Source organism: Pinus tabuliformis, chromosome 1_1 (genome assembly GCF_031772625.1).
Source record: "Pinus tabuliformis cultivar Carrire ecotype Pingquan chromosome 1_1, CPIR1, whole genome shotgun sequence".
In the NCBI taxonomy this organism is placed as follows: Eukaryota; Viridiplantae; Streptophyta; class Pinopsida; order Pinales; family Pinaceae; genus Pinus; species Pinus tabuliformis.
Window position 1 is genome coordinate 82,708,192 of NC_142297.1, and position 18,401 is coordinate 82,726,592.

The following is an 18,401-nucleotide window of genomic DNA, read 5'->3' on the forward strand; positions in this document are numbered from 1 at the left end:
AAGAGTCCATCATGTGTTCATTCTATTTTTGAATGTACTCCACGCTAGTCTCTTTTTCTTTCCCCCTTGCTGTCTGATTCTCTGTACTCTCTTTATCCCCTTCCTCAACTTCTTTTTCTCCTAATATCTCAAAGCTGTTGTAACTTTTTGTTTTATTATTCACACTAGGGCTCTTTTGTGTCTTCCTTCCTCCCCCTTTTCCTTTCCCTCCCACCTTGGTGAAACCTGTCTGGTCTTTTCCTTTGTTGGGATTTAGGTTTTCCTCCCTTCGATTGAGTGGGCAATCTCTAGATAGATGCCCATTCTCATGACATTTATGAATCTGAACGGGATATGTTCATAGTCAATTGCTTGAACCCATTTCTCATCATAGACTTCTAGAATGTCCTCATCTAGAAGGGCTCCTGATAGGTCTATCTCCACACAAATGTGGGCATAGGATGTATATTTTCCCCTTAGAGTTGCCTCTGAAATATTTAAGAAATGACCTAATTTATTGCCTATAGCTTTTAAAGACTCTGGCATCCAGTAATCTAAAGGTAAGGAGTATAGTCGAATCCATACCAGTACTGAAGTGAAGGTTTCTGATTCAGGCACAAAGTTCATCATCCATGGCCTCATATAGAGCCCAACAGCTGCAAAGAAGTATGGCCCTCCTTCAAAGATTCTGTCTTTGTCTTCCATGTTCGTAAACACCACAGTGAAAAAACCTTTGGATCCAAGATGAATATTTAACTCCCCCTTTGGTTTCCAGTTGTATTTTATCCAGGTGTACAACGCTTTCTCTGATGGCCAGATTCCCATAAATTTACATATGATGGCATAGTTAGCCATGTGGTCTCTGTGTGCTTGCAGAGCTGGATCGTTTAGAATAACCCGAGGTTTAGTTGTGGTCTTGGGTTTATAGGACCCCATCTTAGCTCTGTCCTCTGACCCTTGACCTCTATCTTCCGCTTTTTCCTCTTGACAGTCTTCTTCATGGGCCCCTTGATATGCATTGGTTTTGCTACCTTTCGCCTTCTAAGTTTCTGTGTCTTTTGTCTTGACCTCCCAGGGCTTTGGAGGTTTGTTCTTTTTCCCTCCTCTTCCTCTATTTGCTACCATATAACTATAGGAGGGAGTGGAGCTCCCTCTTCCCTGTTTCTCCATGGATGTTTGGTACTCTCTGCCACTAGTTTCGTTAAAGCCTAGAGCCAGAGCTCATCGCCTTCGCAACCTCAGTTTTTCGAGACTTCAACCAAATAAAAATATATATTGATATATATGAAAAAATCAAATTATATATATATATATATATATATATATATATATATATATGAAGGAAAAGAGTTTAACTATCAATCTATCTAAATTTCTACTTCAATTATCACTTTGTTGTTGTCTTTTTTTATCACTTTAACATTGATATAAAAATATTTTTTATTTGTAGTTAGTTCAAAGCTCTTGTCATAATTATAGCTTATGTTATTGGTAACTCTTACTTAAAAATTGGTAAAAGAGCAATTAACATTTAGAGTAAGCAATAAAAATGATTTTGTATAAGCATATTATGATAACAAAATGAGCAAGTGTGATAGGGTGATCAAGAAATCATGAAAAAAGATATGATTTGTGTTCTTAGCATTAAATTAAATTCCATTCACTATCTAATTTATGATCAATCCATGCAATGATTTTGAGAAACTTCTAAACTACACAATTCAAAAAGGAAAATATAATTTGTATATAATTATCAATGTTAGGTTTAGAAGGTATGGTTTTCAACAATCATCATCTCTCTTTTTACATTAAATTTTAAATTTTCATCACCTCTGAATAACTTATAAGTTCTTTTTTATGAATAAGATATATTATCATGGCTTATAAGTTGAACATGATTATTAATTAATCATGTCATAAGTTAAACATGTTTATTAATTAATCACGTTTCATTATAAATCAAAGCTATAGAGTGACTTGATAAAATAATTGAAATAATTTGAAGAAAAAATAATAATTTTAAAATTAACTTGTTATTTATTTGTTTGTCACAACATTGTTGCAATTTCATTCCAAAGCACTTCATCCAACATTAACATTTTGCAAAGTTAAAGTAACAACCTACCTCTTTTTCTTTTTCTTTTTTATGTAATCCATATAATTATATCCCTATGTTACTAGAGTTAAATATATGATGCAATATGTCTTTAAAAAAATGGAGAAACATTCTTTCAAAAGCACGATGACAATGTATTATAATAATAATAATTTATTATTATTATTATTCCATTTTTTATTTAATTTATATGGTGCAATATGTCTTTAAGGAAATGGAGAAACATTCCTTCAAAAGGGTGATGATAATATATTATAATAATAATAATAATAATTTATTATTATTATTATTCTGTTTTTTATTTATTAAATTAAAGTTCATTGATTATATTTATTTTTTTACATAAAAAGTGATATTGAAATTAGAAAATTTTACTAAAAAATGCATATATGTAAGGAATATATTATTATTATTATTATTAATTAATTTTAAGGTAGCAATTTCACTGCTAAGTTTTAGGAAGGCATACATTCTCTACCCCTTTTGGTTTTAAACTTGTGATTTCTTAGGAGGAAACACATGCTCTTAACCATTATGCCCACTCAAACTATATAGAATTAATGAGCACATAGATTCATCGGCTCAAAACTAATTACAAGAATCATGACAAGATTTCTATGGTAAAAGTGAGAAGGTTTTTTCAAAGCATGGGTTTATAATCTACCCTAGGAATATAATTTATGCTTCGTTGTAGAAAGAAAAGATGATATGTTGAATTTATAACAAAATGATTTATTCAACTTAAGAACTAAATAAAGGGGATGATATTTGGATCTAGATATGTGTTATGGCTTTGATGACATAGTAAGGAGGGCTTAAACATCATAAATTAAAGTTGTTTTTTGATTTTTTTTTTTTTTTTTTTTGTTTTTTTTGTTTTGTTTTTTTTTTGTTTTTGTTATTTTTTTAGATAATTCTTAAAATAATGATATTTTTTAGTCTTTTTGTTAATATATTTATGATTTAGGGAATTATTTTGAGGTTCAAAAAAACGTGATTTAAAAGTATTATAATTCTCAATATTAGTGGGCATGACATTTGGTCTAGGACACATCAACTTTTAATATGTTTGGATTTTAGTTTTCTCTCATTTACTTTTGAGTTTTGAATTTAAATTGTCATACAAAATGACACTCTTTAAAGCCAACCATGTTAACAAGATATGACAAATTTGATTGACTTTAAACTAATAATAAGAGCATCCAAAATATGCAAGTTCCTTTATTACGAGAAATAAAATTATTGTTAAAGTCTAGAAATCAAGAATAATCTATATTTTTAAGATAATAATAATTATACATTCCAATTTTTTCCTTTTTAAGTTATTAATTTTTATTTTTATTTTTATTGATTAAGTTGGTGGGATGTCAGTAGCACAACGTGTTGTTCCAGTAGCACAATCAATGGAGAAATAGTTTCATTAGTAAAATAACTTGTGTTCAAACCTCACTCCACTACTAAGCATGTGCCCTGAGAGGAGACATCTGACTTACAAAAAAAGGTTACACTAATAAGACATGTCTAAAGAAATTAAACTTACTATTATTGAAAACACAAAAACCTCTCAACAATTTTTTTTTTCTAATTATCTTACCACCCATAAATTTTTTAAAATGAAATATTACATCTAATACTTATATTAAATATAAAATTATCCATATAAATAAATGATATTATTTAATATATTATTTTTTATTTTTTAATTTAAATATACAACATAATAATTTTTCCTTAAACATAATCAAAATACTTAAATTTCACGTAATTCAGTAGTCTTCAAAACCTACTCTTTATATGGGAGTTTAATAGTCTTCGAAACCTACTCTTTATATGTTCAAATTCACATGCATGTTGCCATCTCCTTTTAATAAGCCAAAGCAAAAAGTCTAGTTCGCATTTCTCTTTTGACCTCTTTGGATCCTTAGGAGAGTTACACTATCCATTTTCTCTTGAACTATAAATCAGATGCATCAATAAACATTTAGGGTCATTAAATATGTGGATTTAGGGTCATTAAATATATGTGGATTTAGGGTCATTAAATATGTGGATGCAGTTTTAGTTATTCACAGAAATATATTATAATTATAGGTAATAAAAATTCTCTAACTTGAAAATGTTAATCATTATATAAAATAGTGTATAATTAACGAGTAATAAAAATTCTCTAACCTAAAATAATGATCACTATATGAAATAGTGTATACATTGTTGTACATAGTTTATTTTATTACATAATTTTAATTGTGGCATGGGTGGTGTATATGTTTTTAAAATTAATTATTTTATTATTATTATGTCTTATAGTGAGTTTTTTTTAAATTTTGATAAAAGATTATTGTAATAGTAGAGGCTTAAATTTACATGTAATCTAGCTTTTTTATGTTGTTTATACATTGTTGTATATAGTTTATTTTATTACATAATTTTAATTGTGGCATGGGTGGTGTATATGTTTTTAAAATTAATTATTTTATTATTATTATGTCTTATAGTGACTTTTTTTTTTTTTTTGATAAAAGATTATTGTAATAGTAGAGGCTTAAATTTACATGTAATCTAGCTTTTTTATGTTGTTTTTGTTTTTTTATATGTTAGAGTGATTTTTTCTAGAAATTCTATAAAAGATTATTGTAATGGTAGAGGGGTTAAATTTACCTGTAATTTAATTCTTCTACATTTTGACTCTTTTATGAACATATTTGCTAATCATCTTGTATAGATTTGTTGGATTTACAAATTTGAATAATGTAATCTACAGCTTTAATTTTTTCAAAAATATTAAATCTAATTAAACATTCAAAATCACATTTCAAACCATTAAAATCACAATATTTTAAAATTTTATATTATCATATTTCAAAAAATAAAAGATATAAAACAATTAAATTACACCTTAAATATACGCAACATAATTTTTTGGAAACTTTTCATAAACAACAATTCTTTACACATTTAAAAATATATTTTAAATAATGAGGAAAAATAATTTAATTAATAATTATACTTTATTATCTTCAAATGAAAGAAAAAAAATTACATACTCCAATTATAAAACATTATTTTAAAATCCTAAAAAAAAATAAAATAGCAAATCTAAATTCTATAATCCAGAACTTCTAAATACCAATTTTTTTTTATTAAAAACACTAAATCCATTTATTCGCTCCGAAACACAAACAACTTAACGTCACCCACGGTGGTTATGTGTGGCCATCAGCGCAGGCATGAGCGCCCAAGTACCGACAATATTGATTTAATCAAATTTTCATAATAAGAAATTTAACCTTTTGGAAGTTTCCTTCATGACGAGGGGCAACTTTGACCAGAGAAACGTGATAAGGATTTCCTCTGTTAAAGGAATTAGACAGTGAAGTGAAGTGAGGTACCGTTAAAGGATTCTTGACTAACAATCATCTAACCCAGCCTGGGTGTTAATGAAGTGAGGTACCGTCAAAGGATTCTTGACTAACAACCACCTAACCCAACCTGAGCGTTGCCCTTTAAAAGGACCACCTCTCATATTCTTATGATCAGGCAGTCGGAACGAGTGATGGAATTTGACAAGGACCACATCTCAAATTCTTATAATCAAGCAGTGGGAAACAGTGATAGAATTTGATGGTTAAATTGTTGGGTAGAGGGTGATTAGTTAAATTGTTGGTTACAGGGTGACTTGTTTGGTCTTAAATTTTTGTAAAATTGTAAAAAAAATTGTTGTAATTGTGAATATGTTTTAGAGATGTAAAAATCGTGAAATTTGATAGATAGTTCTGTTTTGAAATTCCAAATTACAAGCATTCGCATCTCTATTCACCGCAGATCATTGAATTTGAAATATTGTTTAATTTTTTTTTATGTTATAAGAATAGTGTGTAATAGATAATTTAAGGTTATCTTTTGAATAATAGTTATATTTTTTTAGAGATAAAAGTAGTTATTTTTATTGTTAGTTTAAGAACTAAATTATGATAAGGTAACCTATTATATTAAGAAAAAATATATTTTATTTGTGAAAAAAAATTTCTAAGTATAATCTAGATAATTCTACCACCTACCAATCATAATGTTTATTGTTTATTAGATAATCTATATTGAAAATTAAAGGAATGCACTTATTTTGAAACAAAAAAAAAGGGGAAATAATTTAGATTATCCTACCACCTACGAATCATAATGTTTATTGTTTATTAGATAATCTATATTGAAAATTAAAGGAATGCACTTATTTTGAAACAAAAAAAGGGAAATAATTTAGATTATCCTACCACATACCAATGTACTAAAGTATGTGAGCATTATCATTTTGGAAAATTCCAAATTATTAATATAAATTTATTAAATACAAAGTTATAAAATGTCTTGTGATTTTTAGGCAATCCACAATAGTGTTTAGAGTATATTTTATTGTATGTTAATTTATAATTAGCATCATCACTCAATTAAAAGTTGTTGATATATGTTCATGAATAAGTTAAAAAGGTGGAAAATGGCATCTAAGGGATATCAACCACCTTGGTTGTGCTACTTGACCATTGACATTTGTGACATTTGTGGGTAAGGCTAGAAGATTTCCAAATTAAAGTATCAATGTTAATAATATTAAAATATCTATGATATTTGATTATGATTATTGTTTACCATGATTGCTTATTGTTGATCATGTTTTATTATAATTTACCATGGTTGACCATTGTTTATTGTTTTACCATAGTTGAGAATTTTTATCATGATTGATCATGCTTGACTATGGTTTACTATGTTTTATCAAGGATGAACATGTTGGACTATAGAAAAATATGGTTGATTATAGTTTACCATGTTTGACTATAGAAAAATATGATTGGTTATAGTTGACCATGTTTGACTATGGTTGACTTTGGTTGACCATGGATGACTCTAGTTAACCATGATTTTTCATGTTTAAATGTGTGTAACCATTTCTCATTATTTTTAACGATCTTGGACCACGATTAACTATAATTGAGTATGGTTTGACCATGGGTGACCAAGGCATAGTATGCTTGGCCATGGTTGATTATGGTTCACTATGTTTAGCCAAATTTTTTCATGTTTGACTATTATTAAGACTGTTTCACTAAGGTTTCTCATATTTGACCAAAGTTTGATTTTAGTGACCATGGCCGACTATGACTAGAAATAGTTGAACATATTTGATTACGGCTAATCAAGGTTGAAGATGGTTGATTTGTTTAACCATGTTTGATTATTGTTGACCATGATTTCTTATGATTAAATTTGATTGACCATGGTTGATAATATAATTATGTCATATTGTGATATTGAGAGCTGAATAATATGGTTCTATTGCATCATGACTTCATTAAGGGTTACGTTGTGTTCTTACATGCTTAAAGGGTTATGTTAGATTTTATCATTCCTTAATACTTATATCATGTTGAGACATTAAACTTAGATGGATTATGTCTATTTCAGATATTCCTAATGATTAAGTTGCATTGTAACATTTATCAATGGTTATGTTGTACTACAACATTCTTCAATGATTATGGTGCACCATGACATCCTCAATGGTTATTTTGCAATGTGAGAATCATCAACTATTATGTCACATTATATCATTTATTAATGATTATGTGACATTTTGATGCTCGATAATATTTTTTATATTGTGACACAGTTGTTCTGGCTGCTCTAAATCATTTGTCCTTACTTTTCTTTGATATTTGATTTCACTCTCCAGGATCAATGCTCATTTTCATGAAATATCCCTAATGGCGTGTTCACCTTAATGCCTTGGTCTTGCAAGTTACTAGGCACTCTCTTCCCCTTTGTGGTCTTCTATATTACCATCCCTGATTTATGAATATATCAACCATAAGCCCACTCAAGGTACTCTTTGTTTTCTCGTTTCTTCTAGCATTTAAGCATTCGTTAGTTAGGTAGCCCTAAGTCAGGTGTTACTGATTTTAAATATATAGTGCAGGAAGGTTGCAAGCTCCGTAAGATATTTGAGTCCAAGTTGGTTTGATAGTCCGGGAATCCAATAACAAGTCAAACTAGCCCAAATATCTAGCTTAATCCAGTAGTCTTAGCGACTTTACGAATATTATTTTATTTAACGAGACACATGCCGATATTTAAGCTTGCATCTAGATATATTTCTTTCAGCCTCGATATAGCTGGATAGAGATGTGGTCCAGATGTGGATAGTTAATAATATAGGATAAGGGGTCAGGCCCACTCACAACAAGTTTCAAAATGTTAAGATTTCTATATTTTCTGACATTATGCATTATGTGCATTTGATAGACTTACGTTAATTTTGTGACAGGCATTATCTCGTATTTTGTAGTAAATGGTAAAAACTCCTCTATGCAAGAGTATCTATGGTTTAAAGATAAAAGAAATGACCACAACTAGATTCAATAGAGTTCTTGTAGCAGATCTTCATCTTGCAAAATATAAGTCTGAACTGTAACTTCCCACTAAGAATGATACGCTAAAAAATCAAATTAATAGGTATCACATAGGTATCGACATAATATGTATTCATGAAATACAAAGAGATGGATGGGATTAATCTGATTACACAATCTCTCTCACTATATGACCACACACACAACATAACTTTTTATAACAAAACTCAGTCAATGATAGTACTTTTGTGAATAAAAAAATCTTCTTTTCATCAATGTTTTATTTATAAGGGGATGGACTTTCGGCTGAGCTCTTATGAGTGCTCCTCTCATAATGGCTCACTCTACACTACCATTTATACCTGCTTCATCGGAATCAGAATACACATATGACATGTACAGACATAAAACATGCTATATTCTATAATAATATATATTTACAAATAAATTACATAAAATTTACTCATGCTTCCTCTCTCAAGCTTTGTCTCGCTCTACTTCTAAGACATTGTCCCCCAACTTCTAATTGTACATAAAGGCATAGTTCCTATAGCTAGGAAACATCTTAATGAACTCGACCTTGTTTAGACATATATCCAAAAACTATAGACACATAACTCTATACTTGCTACTTTGTTAATGTCTTGTTTGGCAAAAATACTAGCTCACCAAAACAAACTAACCACCCAAATCTTTCTAGAACCGGGACACTTGTATTTACACAAAATTTCCTAATTTTATTTTATATAATTTACAATTGATGGAATTCCTTCCTCTTTGAAGGACTTCATGACCCTCTTGGTTCTAGAAAAAAACGGATTGGCTAGTGATGATGCTTCTACAACAAAGTCCCCAGGTTGAAAATTTTCATGACCTCTTCATCATGTGTTTTCAGTTCATTCAATCCTCCTGGGTCCCTTATATAATGATGTTTTTATCCACATATATAGTTGTATTGTTGTTCCATTATTGATCTCAATCTTCCCGGATCCCAAACTTAATTATGCTTTACTCCATATGACTTGTTGCGGTAAACTTGCACACATAATTGTATTCTTCTATTGGTTGTCCTTCTCTTTAACATCTTTCTTATCGGCATGCACATCCTATTAATCTCATCATCTCCTATTAATCTCATCATCTAACTCTGCCCTCAACTGAAATTGTGGTTGTTTTCCCTCTCAACATTAAGATTTTCTAGTAGAAGTTTCCTTTGAATGCTTTAACATTTTTCAACAATTTAACGGGAGCTTTTGAAAACAAAAATTAATTGTAAGTGAAAGTTTAAAACATTTCGTAAATTATTGAGATTTTGGAAAGAGAATATTTTGAAATCCTTCATTAAGAGAATAAGTTTCCAAAATGTGTTTTGAATAAAAATAAAATATTTTTTCAATAATTTTTTTTTTTAATTATTTTGAATAAAAAAAAATAAACTTATTAATAATTATAGGTTTAAAGCCAATTTTTTTATTATTAAAAACTCTAAATCTATTTATTCACTCAAAAACACAAACAACTTAACGTCACCCGTCACCCTTCATACTTTAGTGACGATGGTTATCTCTCGCCATCAGCGCAGGCATGAGCGCCCACGTACCGACAATATTGATTTAATCAATTTTCACTATAAGAAATTTAACCCTCTGGGAGTTTCCTTCATGACGAGCGTGGACTTTGACCAGAGAAACGTGATAACTGATCAGGATTTCCTCTATAATTTTAGACCGTTTCACAGTGTTCCAGCTCATAGTCGGTTGTATTACATATATAATAATGCACGGTTGTAATGGCGTCACACGAGTTTGACGGTGCAAGTTTCCTATATCTGATTTGAGTTGAACCACAAGGACTAACACGCTCCGAACGATACACTCAATTGAATTTATACAGCAGCCTCCGCAGATTGTAAAAATGGCTTGCGTTGTAGCAGGGAAATCTCCCTCGGTCTTCGGCTCCTGAAGATCCCCCTTTTTGGCGGACAAGTGCCCTAAGCCTCTCCAGTTGCCGGGCCTCAATGCGTCGGGCGTGGCCGTGGAGCAGCCAATGGAGGTTAATGTGGAGGGTTTTCATTATGCAGTTTCGTGCAAAAAGGGTAAGCGAGAAATCATGGAAGACACCCACAAGACCATTGTGAATGTTCTTGGCGATTCCAAACAGGCCTTCTTTGGCGTCTTGGGCAGAATATTCTGGACGCAATGCTCAGAATGGAAAACGAACAGAGGACATTCTTGAAAAGGCTGTTAGAGATGGGTACTTAACAACAGATGCAGAATTTTTGAAGCAGGAGGTTGGTAGCGGTACAGCTTGTGTAACTGCTCTCATTGTAAATGGTAACTTAGTGGTTTCCAATGCTGGGGATTGCCGAGCAGTTATTAGCAGAGACGGTGCTTCAGAAGCTCTTACATGCGATCATCGAGCTGGAAGGGAGGACGAGCGGCAACGGATAGAGAATTTGGGTGGAATCGTTGACCTCCGCCACGGAGTTTGGCGAGTTCAGGGATCCCTGGCAGTATCTAGGGCAATAGGCGATTCACACATGAAAGAGTGGATAACAGCTGAACCAGACACCAGAAAGATTGAAATAACATCTGATTGCGAGTTTTTAATTCTGGCATCAGATGGGTTGTGGGATAAAGTTAGTAATCAGGAAGCAGTGGATATCGCCAGGGCTTTCTGTGTTCAGAAGCAACCTAATTTGACACCATTAGGAGGCGGCCCCATCGCTGCCTGTAAAAAGCTTGTAGAGTTAGCAGTAACCAGAAAATCCAAGGATGATGTGAGTGTGATGATAGTACAACTCCCACATTTTTGCATAAAAAAGAATTCCAGAGTGAAGTGAGGTGAGGTGGGAGTATTGTCAAAGGATTCTTGACTAACAACCATTTAACCCAACTTGGTTGTTACCCTTTAAAAGGACCACATTATATTGTTGATGATGAAGCAGTGGGAACGGGGCCTCGAGTCTTTCGTCCTTTTCTGTAAAAAGTGATACACCGACATTCGCTTCTGTACAGGACTGCAGATCATCCAATTTTAATTTTTAAAATATCTTTGAGGTAATCCAATAATTAATGGGAAAAAAAGTTTGATGAACAAAGTCAATTGATGAATTGAATTGATTATATAAAGTTAATTGATATAATGAAATTGATGGTATAATATGTTTTTACTTTTTATTGATATAACGAAATAAATGAAATTGATGACCTAACATTTTATTGATATGTTGGAATTTACTATACTTTTTAATATTTTTATTAATTTAATATTTTTAAAATTATATATTCATTTTAATGAAGGTGATTTTTTTAATTAATTAATTATTTGATTAAATAAAAATTAAAAGTTATAAATTATAAAAACTTTTGTAATAATAACATCGTCAAAATGGCCGTCATTTAAGAAGGAAATTTCATGTGTAAAAAAAATAAAAATAAAAAAATTGATATTATACGTCAATGAAAAGCGAAATTACTTATATTAATAACCACTTAGCGGATGACAATTTCATGTCTCGAGTGAAGTGAATGGAGCTCATGGTAACCGCGATGTTTCATAATATCATATGAAGATAACATGTTCTTTATGTTAATTATAATCAAGTAATAAAGACGTAGCATACACTCTACACTCTATGACTACTCTTATACATATCATGTATATATACACTTAAAATTAACTATTAACTATTTACTTGACTACTGCCGTATATGTTTTAGAAGATTTTTTTTAATACGATTTAGATAAATTCTACTCTTTACCATTCGTTAAAATGTGTGCGCAATGTCATTTTGGAAAAGTACAAATAGCTGTTATAATAAATATAAAATATAAATTAATAAAATGCCTTTGGACTTTTAAACAATATATTTAGTGTAATAATATTCTCGTCGAATAGTGTTTAGAGTATAATTTATGGTATATTATTTTATATTAGTATGATTATTAAATTAAAAGTTGTCAAATATGGTTTAAAGTATATTTTATGGTATATTATTAGTCCTTGCTTCCAGCATAGTAAGGATATAGTGTTTGATAGAGCATTGACCAGGTATTAGTTTTTTAGTTGACCGTAAATTTTCAGTGTTTGAGCAATTTTAACCAAAGTTTATCTTTGGCAATATCAGTGTAAGAAACTTATAATCAAACTTGTGAATTCAAGGTCTTATTGCAGGCCTCACGTGCCCCGATGTTATTTCAGCCGGGACAAGTAATTTTATCCTAAGTTTTTCAATTGCGCAAGCAAGCTGCCATCTGCCATTTCTTCTAGGCACTTGTCACTTCTTCTACGCTCCTATCTCCTCTCACTGATAACTTCGTGGCAGCACATGTCGCTGAATGGCCGCTGCATGTAGTCTCACCTATTGTAGAAAATTGAACAATGCGACAGTATTGCTCACGCTACAGTCTTTTGACAGTGGAGTTCCCACCAGGTATAGTGCAGAATATTTCAGGCACCGCCTTGATACCTTATCTGCAAGTTAGAACAAGAAGGATTTATTGAGAATGATGAGGAGTCGAGAAATGGCAGACATGAGGTAAGGTTTCGGGGCAGTTCGCTTGAATAAAGCAAGCCAGGGCTATAATGATGGAAAGGAAGCATGACAAAGTGCATGATTCTTCTTTAGATTCTATCGTTGATGAACCAAGTGGTGAAGATCCAGAGCATGAGTGAAGGAGGTCTTATCTATTCTCTTTGGCCAGTAAGGAGGGACAGACGGGGGAAAGCATTTCACCAACTTCGCGTACTCAAGTGGCAATTGGATTCAGGGCGGAATGTTTCCACATTTCATATAGAAAGAATTGTAGCGATGGTCTTGAAATGGAATGGGTCTTGGAGGCTCACCTTTTTAGTCAAAGGCGCGAGGTAAATGGCCACCATAGATGAAATTTGACCTTTGCCCAGACCATGTCTCCTCACGGAATTTCGATGTCTTTCCCTCCTTCAGAGCAATAAATTTCTTCAGAATCCTCCCCTCTTTGACTGCAAAAGCCTAACTTTCATGGACTTGTCAGTGAATAATCTTCAGGGTCCGATACCACTCAGTCTGGCTTCTCTGGATCGCATAATGGAATTAGGAATATCTAGAAATTCCTTGACGAGGAATCTCGATGGGAGATTTCTGGCCGATTGGACGAATTTGGTGTCACTTCGGCTGCAAAAACAACTTAATCCCAGGGAGCATATCTTCAGAAGTAGGGATGTTGAAGAGACTCGAACTCCTATTCCTCTTTCACAATTCCTTTGAGGGTCACATTCCGACAGAGATAGGGAACTGTTCCAACTCGCAGAAGCTTGACATTTCACATAATTCTTTAACCGAACTGATTCCTGCCAAGCTCGGAAAGTTAATATCTCTCGTCATACTGAAACTCTTTGAAAATGGCTTGACGAGAAGAATTCCACAGGAACTCAGAGAATTGAAGGCACTGATAATGCTATACATTTCCGGCAATAATCTGATGGGATCCATATTGGAGGACATATTCCGGCTTCCTAATTTGAGCCTTCTTTATCTGCATAACAACAATTTATCTGGAACAATCTCTGGCAATTTTGGAAAATATAGTAATTTAACAAAGGTAAGCCTATCGAACAACAGTCTCACCGGAAACCTTCCTCCGCAGATGGTAAAGACTAATTTCATATTGTGTTTGGTGGCAAGAAGTTGAGAGGTGGTGGTAGCCAGTGACCTGAGAGGTGGCAGACAGTGGTAGCTAGCTACCTGAGAGGTGAGAGGTGGCAGCTATATAGTAAACTTTTCATAAAATGCCAATAGTTATATAAAACTTTGCATAAAATGCCAATAGTTAGTTGTCACCACAATTTTCCACACTTTGGATAAAATATAACTTGTCACCACATTTCTACATTGGTATAAGCGAAGCTTGCAGTAAGAGGTCTTTTATTGCCCGCTTTGGGAAAAAAAGAACTCCATTGTCTTCCGCAATGAAAGTGCACTGAGCTTGGCATCTCTCCGCATTTCTGTTCTTTTTCCCTCCACACTTCTGCATGCAGACTGTTCTTCACCACCCAAGCTCTAGCTCTCAAGCATTTTCACCCCTCCAGAAACCCTACATTTATTCTTTGCATCAACCTAGTTTGCGGAGTGGTGGTGTTTGTGGACAACAAAATCTTTGCGGATAGGGAGGATCCATTTCATAAGAGTATATCTATGTGTTTGCAGACAACAAAAGCTTGGCAGATATGTAGATCCATTTCATAAGAGGATCCGAGCCAGATGAAGAGTCTCATCTTGGAGCTAAAGTCCGAAGATCTAGAAGGGGCAACCACTTGGCTAATGTTGGAGCTGAAGGCCGAAGATATAAAAGGCGTTGCTGCATGCAAGAGCCACTTGGTTCCACATGCTTTTTTTGGGTTTAATTTAACTTTATTTATTACTTTATTACTTGTATCTTTTATTTTTAATCAAAGTTTTTATTTTTAATTTAATAAAATATATAATTAACCATTTCACCATGATTGTTCAGTGAACATGATTTTGACTTGTCGCCGGACTTTAACAACAACCACAACAATTCATGTCCTATGTTATGACAATTGCATTTTCAGTATCGTTTTCTGAATGTTCCTTCATTTTCTTGGCAGAGGCCAGTTATTGATGTTGAGGTAGTAACAAAAGGGATTTAATCCCATACCTTTTATATTTCTTTGTCAAAAATCGTAGGATTTTATGGAGGTGTTTAATTAACTGATGGATAGTAGAAACTCTACTCTTCGATTTCACTTTGTTTGTCATCTCAAATCACCCTGTCCAAATCACCCTGTCCAACTTTCAGTTGTGGCCTCTGGGTTTTACTGATATATATTCCATTATTGATGGCTGGGTTTCTTCCATCAATTCCTTCATTCATGTATTGTACATTCTATTGTAGAGTCTTTTCAGAGATTTTGATTATAGAATGGCGCCTGTTTCATTGCCCATAGTTGACCATGATTGGTTTTCATATTGAGACAATCTTTTTCACAGTGTGATGTTTGAATGAATATTATAAACCCTAAAATAAACATGGTTGGCCATCATTTACCATGGTTGATTTTCATATTGACATAAATATTAATAATACTAAAAATAATATTAATATTCACATTCATATTAATTAATATTATTAATAAATAATATTAAAATTTTATACATATTTAATGTTATTAATTCTAGGGTTGTTTTCCTTGATAGAGGAAGCTCGTAAAAGAAGCAAGATGTAGATTCTAGTTATCAAACACAAGGAACCATGGATGCGTTTTGAAAATATGGAGAAAGGGAGCTGTTATCTCCTCTTTTGAAGAGGCCAAGATTTTTTTGCAGGCTTACATAAGTATTACAGCAAACGAAAGCTGCAGAATGTATATGTAACTTTTTATAGTGATAAAAAGTTCGTTTTTTTCTCCGGAAAAAAAAATATATTTAATGTTATTAATGTTAATTATATTTGTAATAACAATATTTATTAGTATTAATATTAATATTATTAATAAATTAAAATAATACAAACTTAAAATAATTTAAAATTACCACATTAAATAAATTAAAAATAAAATAACTTAAATTTATATTATATATTATAATATATATTTTTTTTTTCTGTGTAAAGACTAAGCTATTGTATTAAAAGAAGAAAAATATTTACAAAGAGGAACTAGCCTCTGAGGATGCATAAGGCCACCCTCTGTCAGAAGAACATAGCAGGTGCGCATGGCCACCTGAATTACAAAGATAGAGTCGATAGATATGAGCACGGACGAAGCAGTAGCATGTGGCCCTCTGAGTTACAAAAGAGATCCCTACAAAAGAACAGCAGCAAGCATAATTGAAGAACCATTGATCCATTGCATGCCTCTTGTGTCTTGCTGCTGGAAGCATTGTAACATAGGAGAGTAGAAGGACCATTGTTTCCAGAGTTCTGGAGACACCACGAACTCTGGAAGGTCCCCTACCCAAAATCAAAAAACTGGGGACCTCGGAAAGAGAAGAAACCCCTCCAAAACTCCAAAACATGACCATTGAACGCCAGAAGAAACAGGAATTAAGCCTTTGGAGGCTCACCTTGTGCATTGTTGTCGGTTTCTGGCACGATAGCATCTTCGATCACTTCCAGGTGGAAATCCGGTCGGTAAACTGGCTGCTGAAGCGAACCCAGACCAAGACCAGGCTCCACAGGATTGACATCGTCTAGAGGAGGATTTTCAACATTACCAGCCTCCGCCATCACTCGGGCATTACCAGTATGAGCTTGCTCCCCATCGTCCTCCTCCTGGCTGTCCACATCCTCCTCTTCCTCCGTAGCAATTACAGCTATCAGTAAAGAGACAAGTGACTGATTTCTCCGGCACCTGAAGGTAAAGCGTGAGGTATGGACTTGACTTTCTAAAGGGTCCGACTCCTCTGAGGGAGAAGACAGAGGTGTCACAATGGCAAGCTGCGGAATTGCTCTTGCTTGAGCCTCCTGCCGTCGACTTATCCCCCAAACACCCCCTCTTCTCGGGACTCCTCGTTGTCTCGGCGCCATGAGCAGGGGAAATCTCGTGCTTTTTACAGTAGGAGGCAAAATATCAAGACGCAGAGCCTTAATTCTTCCACCCAGAACCACCTTAATAGAAACCGGAACCAAATTATGGACCCTCGCGATCCCCTTCACAAACAAGAGCCGAGAGAGCGCAGACTGAATAGAGGTGAAGCCTCTGCCACTACTCACACCGCCAGAGCTCGGCCTCTTTCCAACCTTCTCATAAAACAACATGACAATATACCGAACATACCACACCTGGATCAAATGCGCCATTAAATAGACCTCTGCTCGGAACAATCTGGATGCAGACAGAACGAACCCCATCGTATCAGAGTACAGGGCGTTTAAGTCGCCTTGCTTGAGACCATCTCCCTTCTGCAAAGCCATCTCCTCAGCATTTAAAGGCATTAATGCGTAGCAGAGCCGACGAGTGTAGCCGTCCTGGCAAGCCACCTCAAGACGCCAGCTGCCCATCACGACAAGCTCAAACATTTGTCAAGTTGCCACCCGCATCTGGGTGTGATTATATATTATAATATATAATCTATAATGAATTTTCATATTAATAGTAATATTTGTAAATAATATTAAAACTAAATATTAAAATTTTATTCATATTTAATGTTGTTAATGTGAATTATATTAATACTAAAATGTATTAATTAATATTAATAGTAAATAATAATAATAATAATGCATATTAAACAATATTAATAGTATTTTTAATATCAACGTGGCAACTCCACGTTTTATCGGGTCAAAAAATAAATTACTACCGAGGCCATGGAAGCAATGCGAAAATGACTTTTCCGAATTTTGAAAACCACCTATAGGTTTCGCCGGTTTAATACTCCACTTGCTCGGTGTTCCACCGCTCAAGGATCTGATCCACTGGCTCCATGCATGCTTCCTCATAACTCTCAACCCCATCAACAAAGAAAGAGTTTCACCCTTAAATCGTTAACATAGTAAACCCATGAAAATATCGTTAATAGAGTAAATCGTTAATGGCCCTAATAACGAATAGACTCGGCACCCCAGATTTCTTCTGAGCTTAGCATTCCTGTCAATTAGCATATAGGGATTTTAGAAACCGCTTCGATATCACTTAAAACCATAAAAGCTTTGTAAAATAGGCAAAATTGAGCAGTAGTGGTTAATTTGAGGTAAAAGTCATTCAAGAACAAGAAAGAAGCCTCTATCCATGACCAAAGATTCAAATTTGAGGTAAAGATTGTCTAGTCAATTTAACGTCTTTTTTTTTTTACTTAACAATCCTTTTTCTGATCCTCCAGATCACACAAAGTGCAAGAGGAGAGCATACTCAAGGATTATTAATTTTTTTTTCAGATGTAAGAAATAAGGTCTCCTAA

General features: G+C 33.1%; 1 pseudogene; it reads left to right on the plus strand.

Moving 5' to 3' along the window:
• The first annotated feature begins 10,052 nt into the window (after window positions 1–10,052).
• Window positions 10,053–11,448, plus strand: LOC149211700 (putative protein phosphatase 2C 25 pseudogene; annotated as a pseudogene).
• Window positions 11,449–18,401: the final 6,953 nt, after the last annotated feature.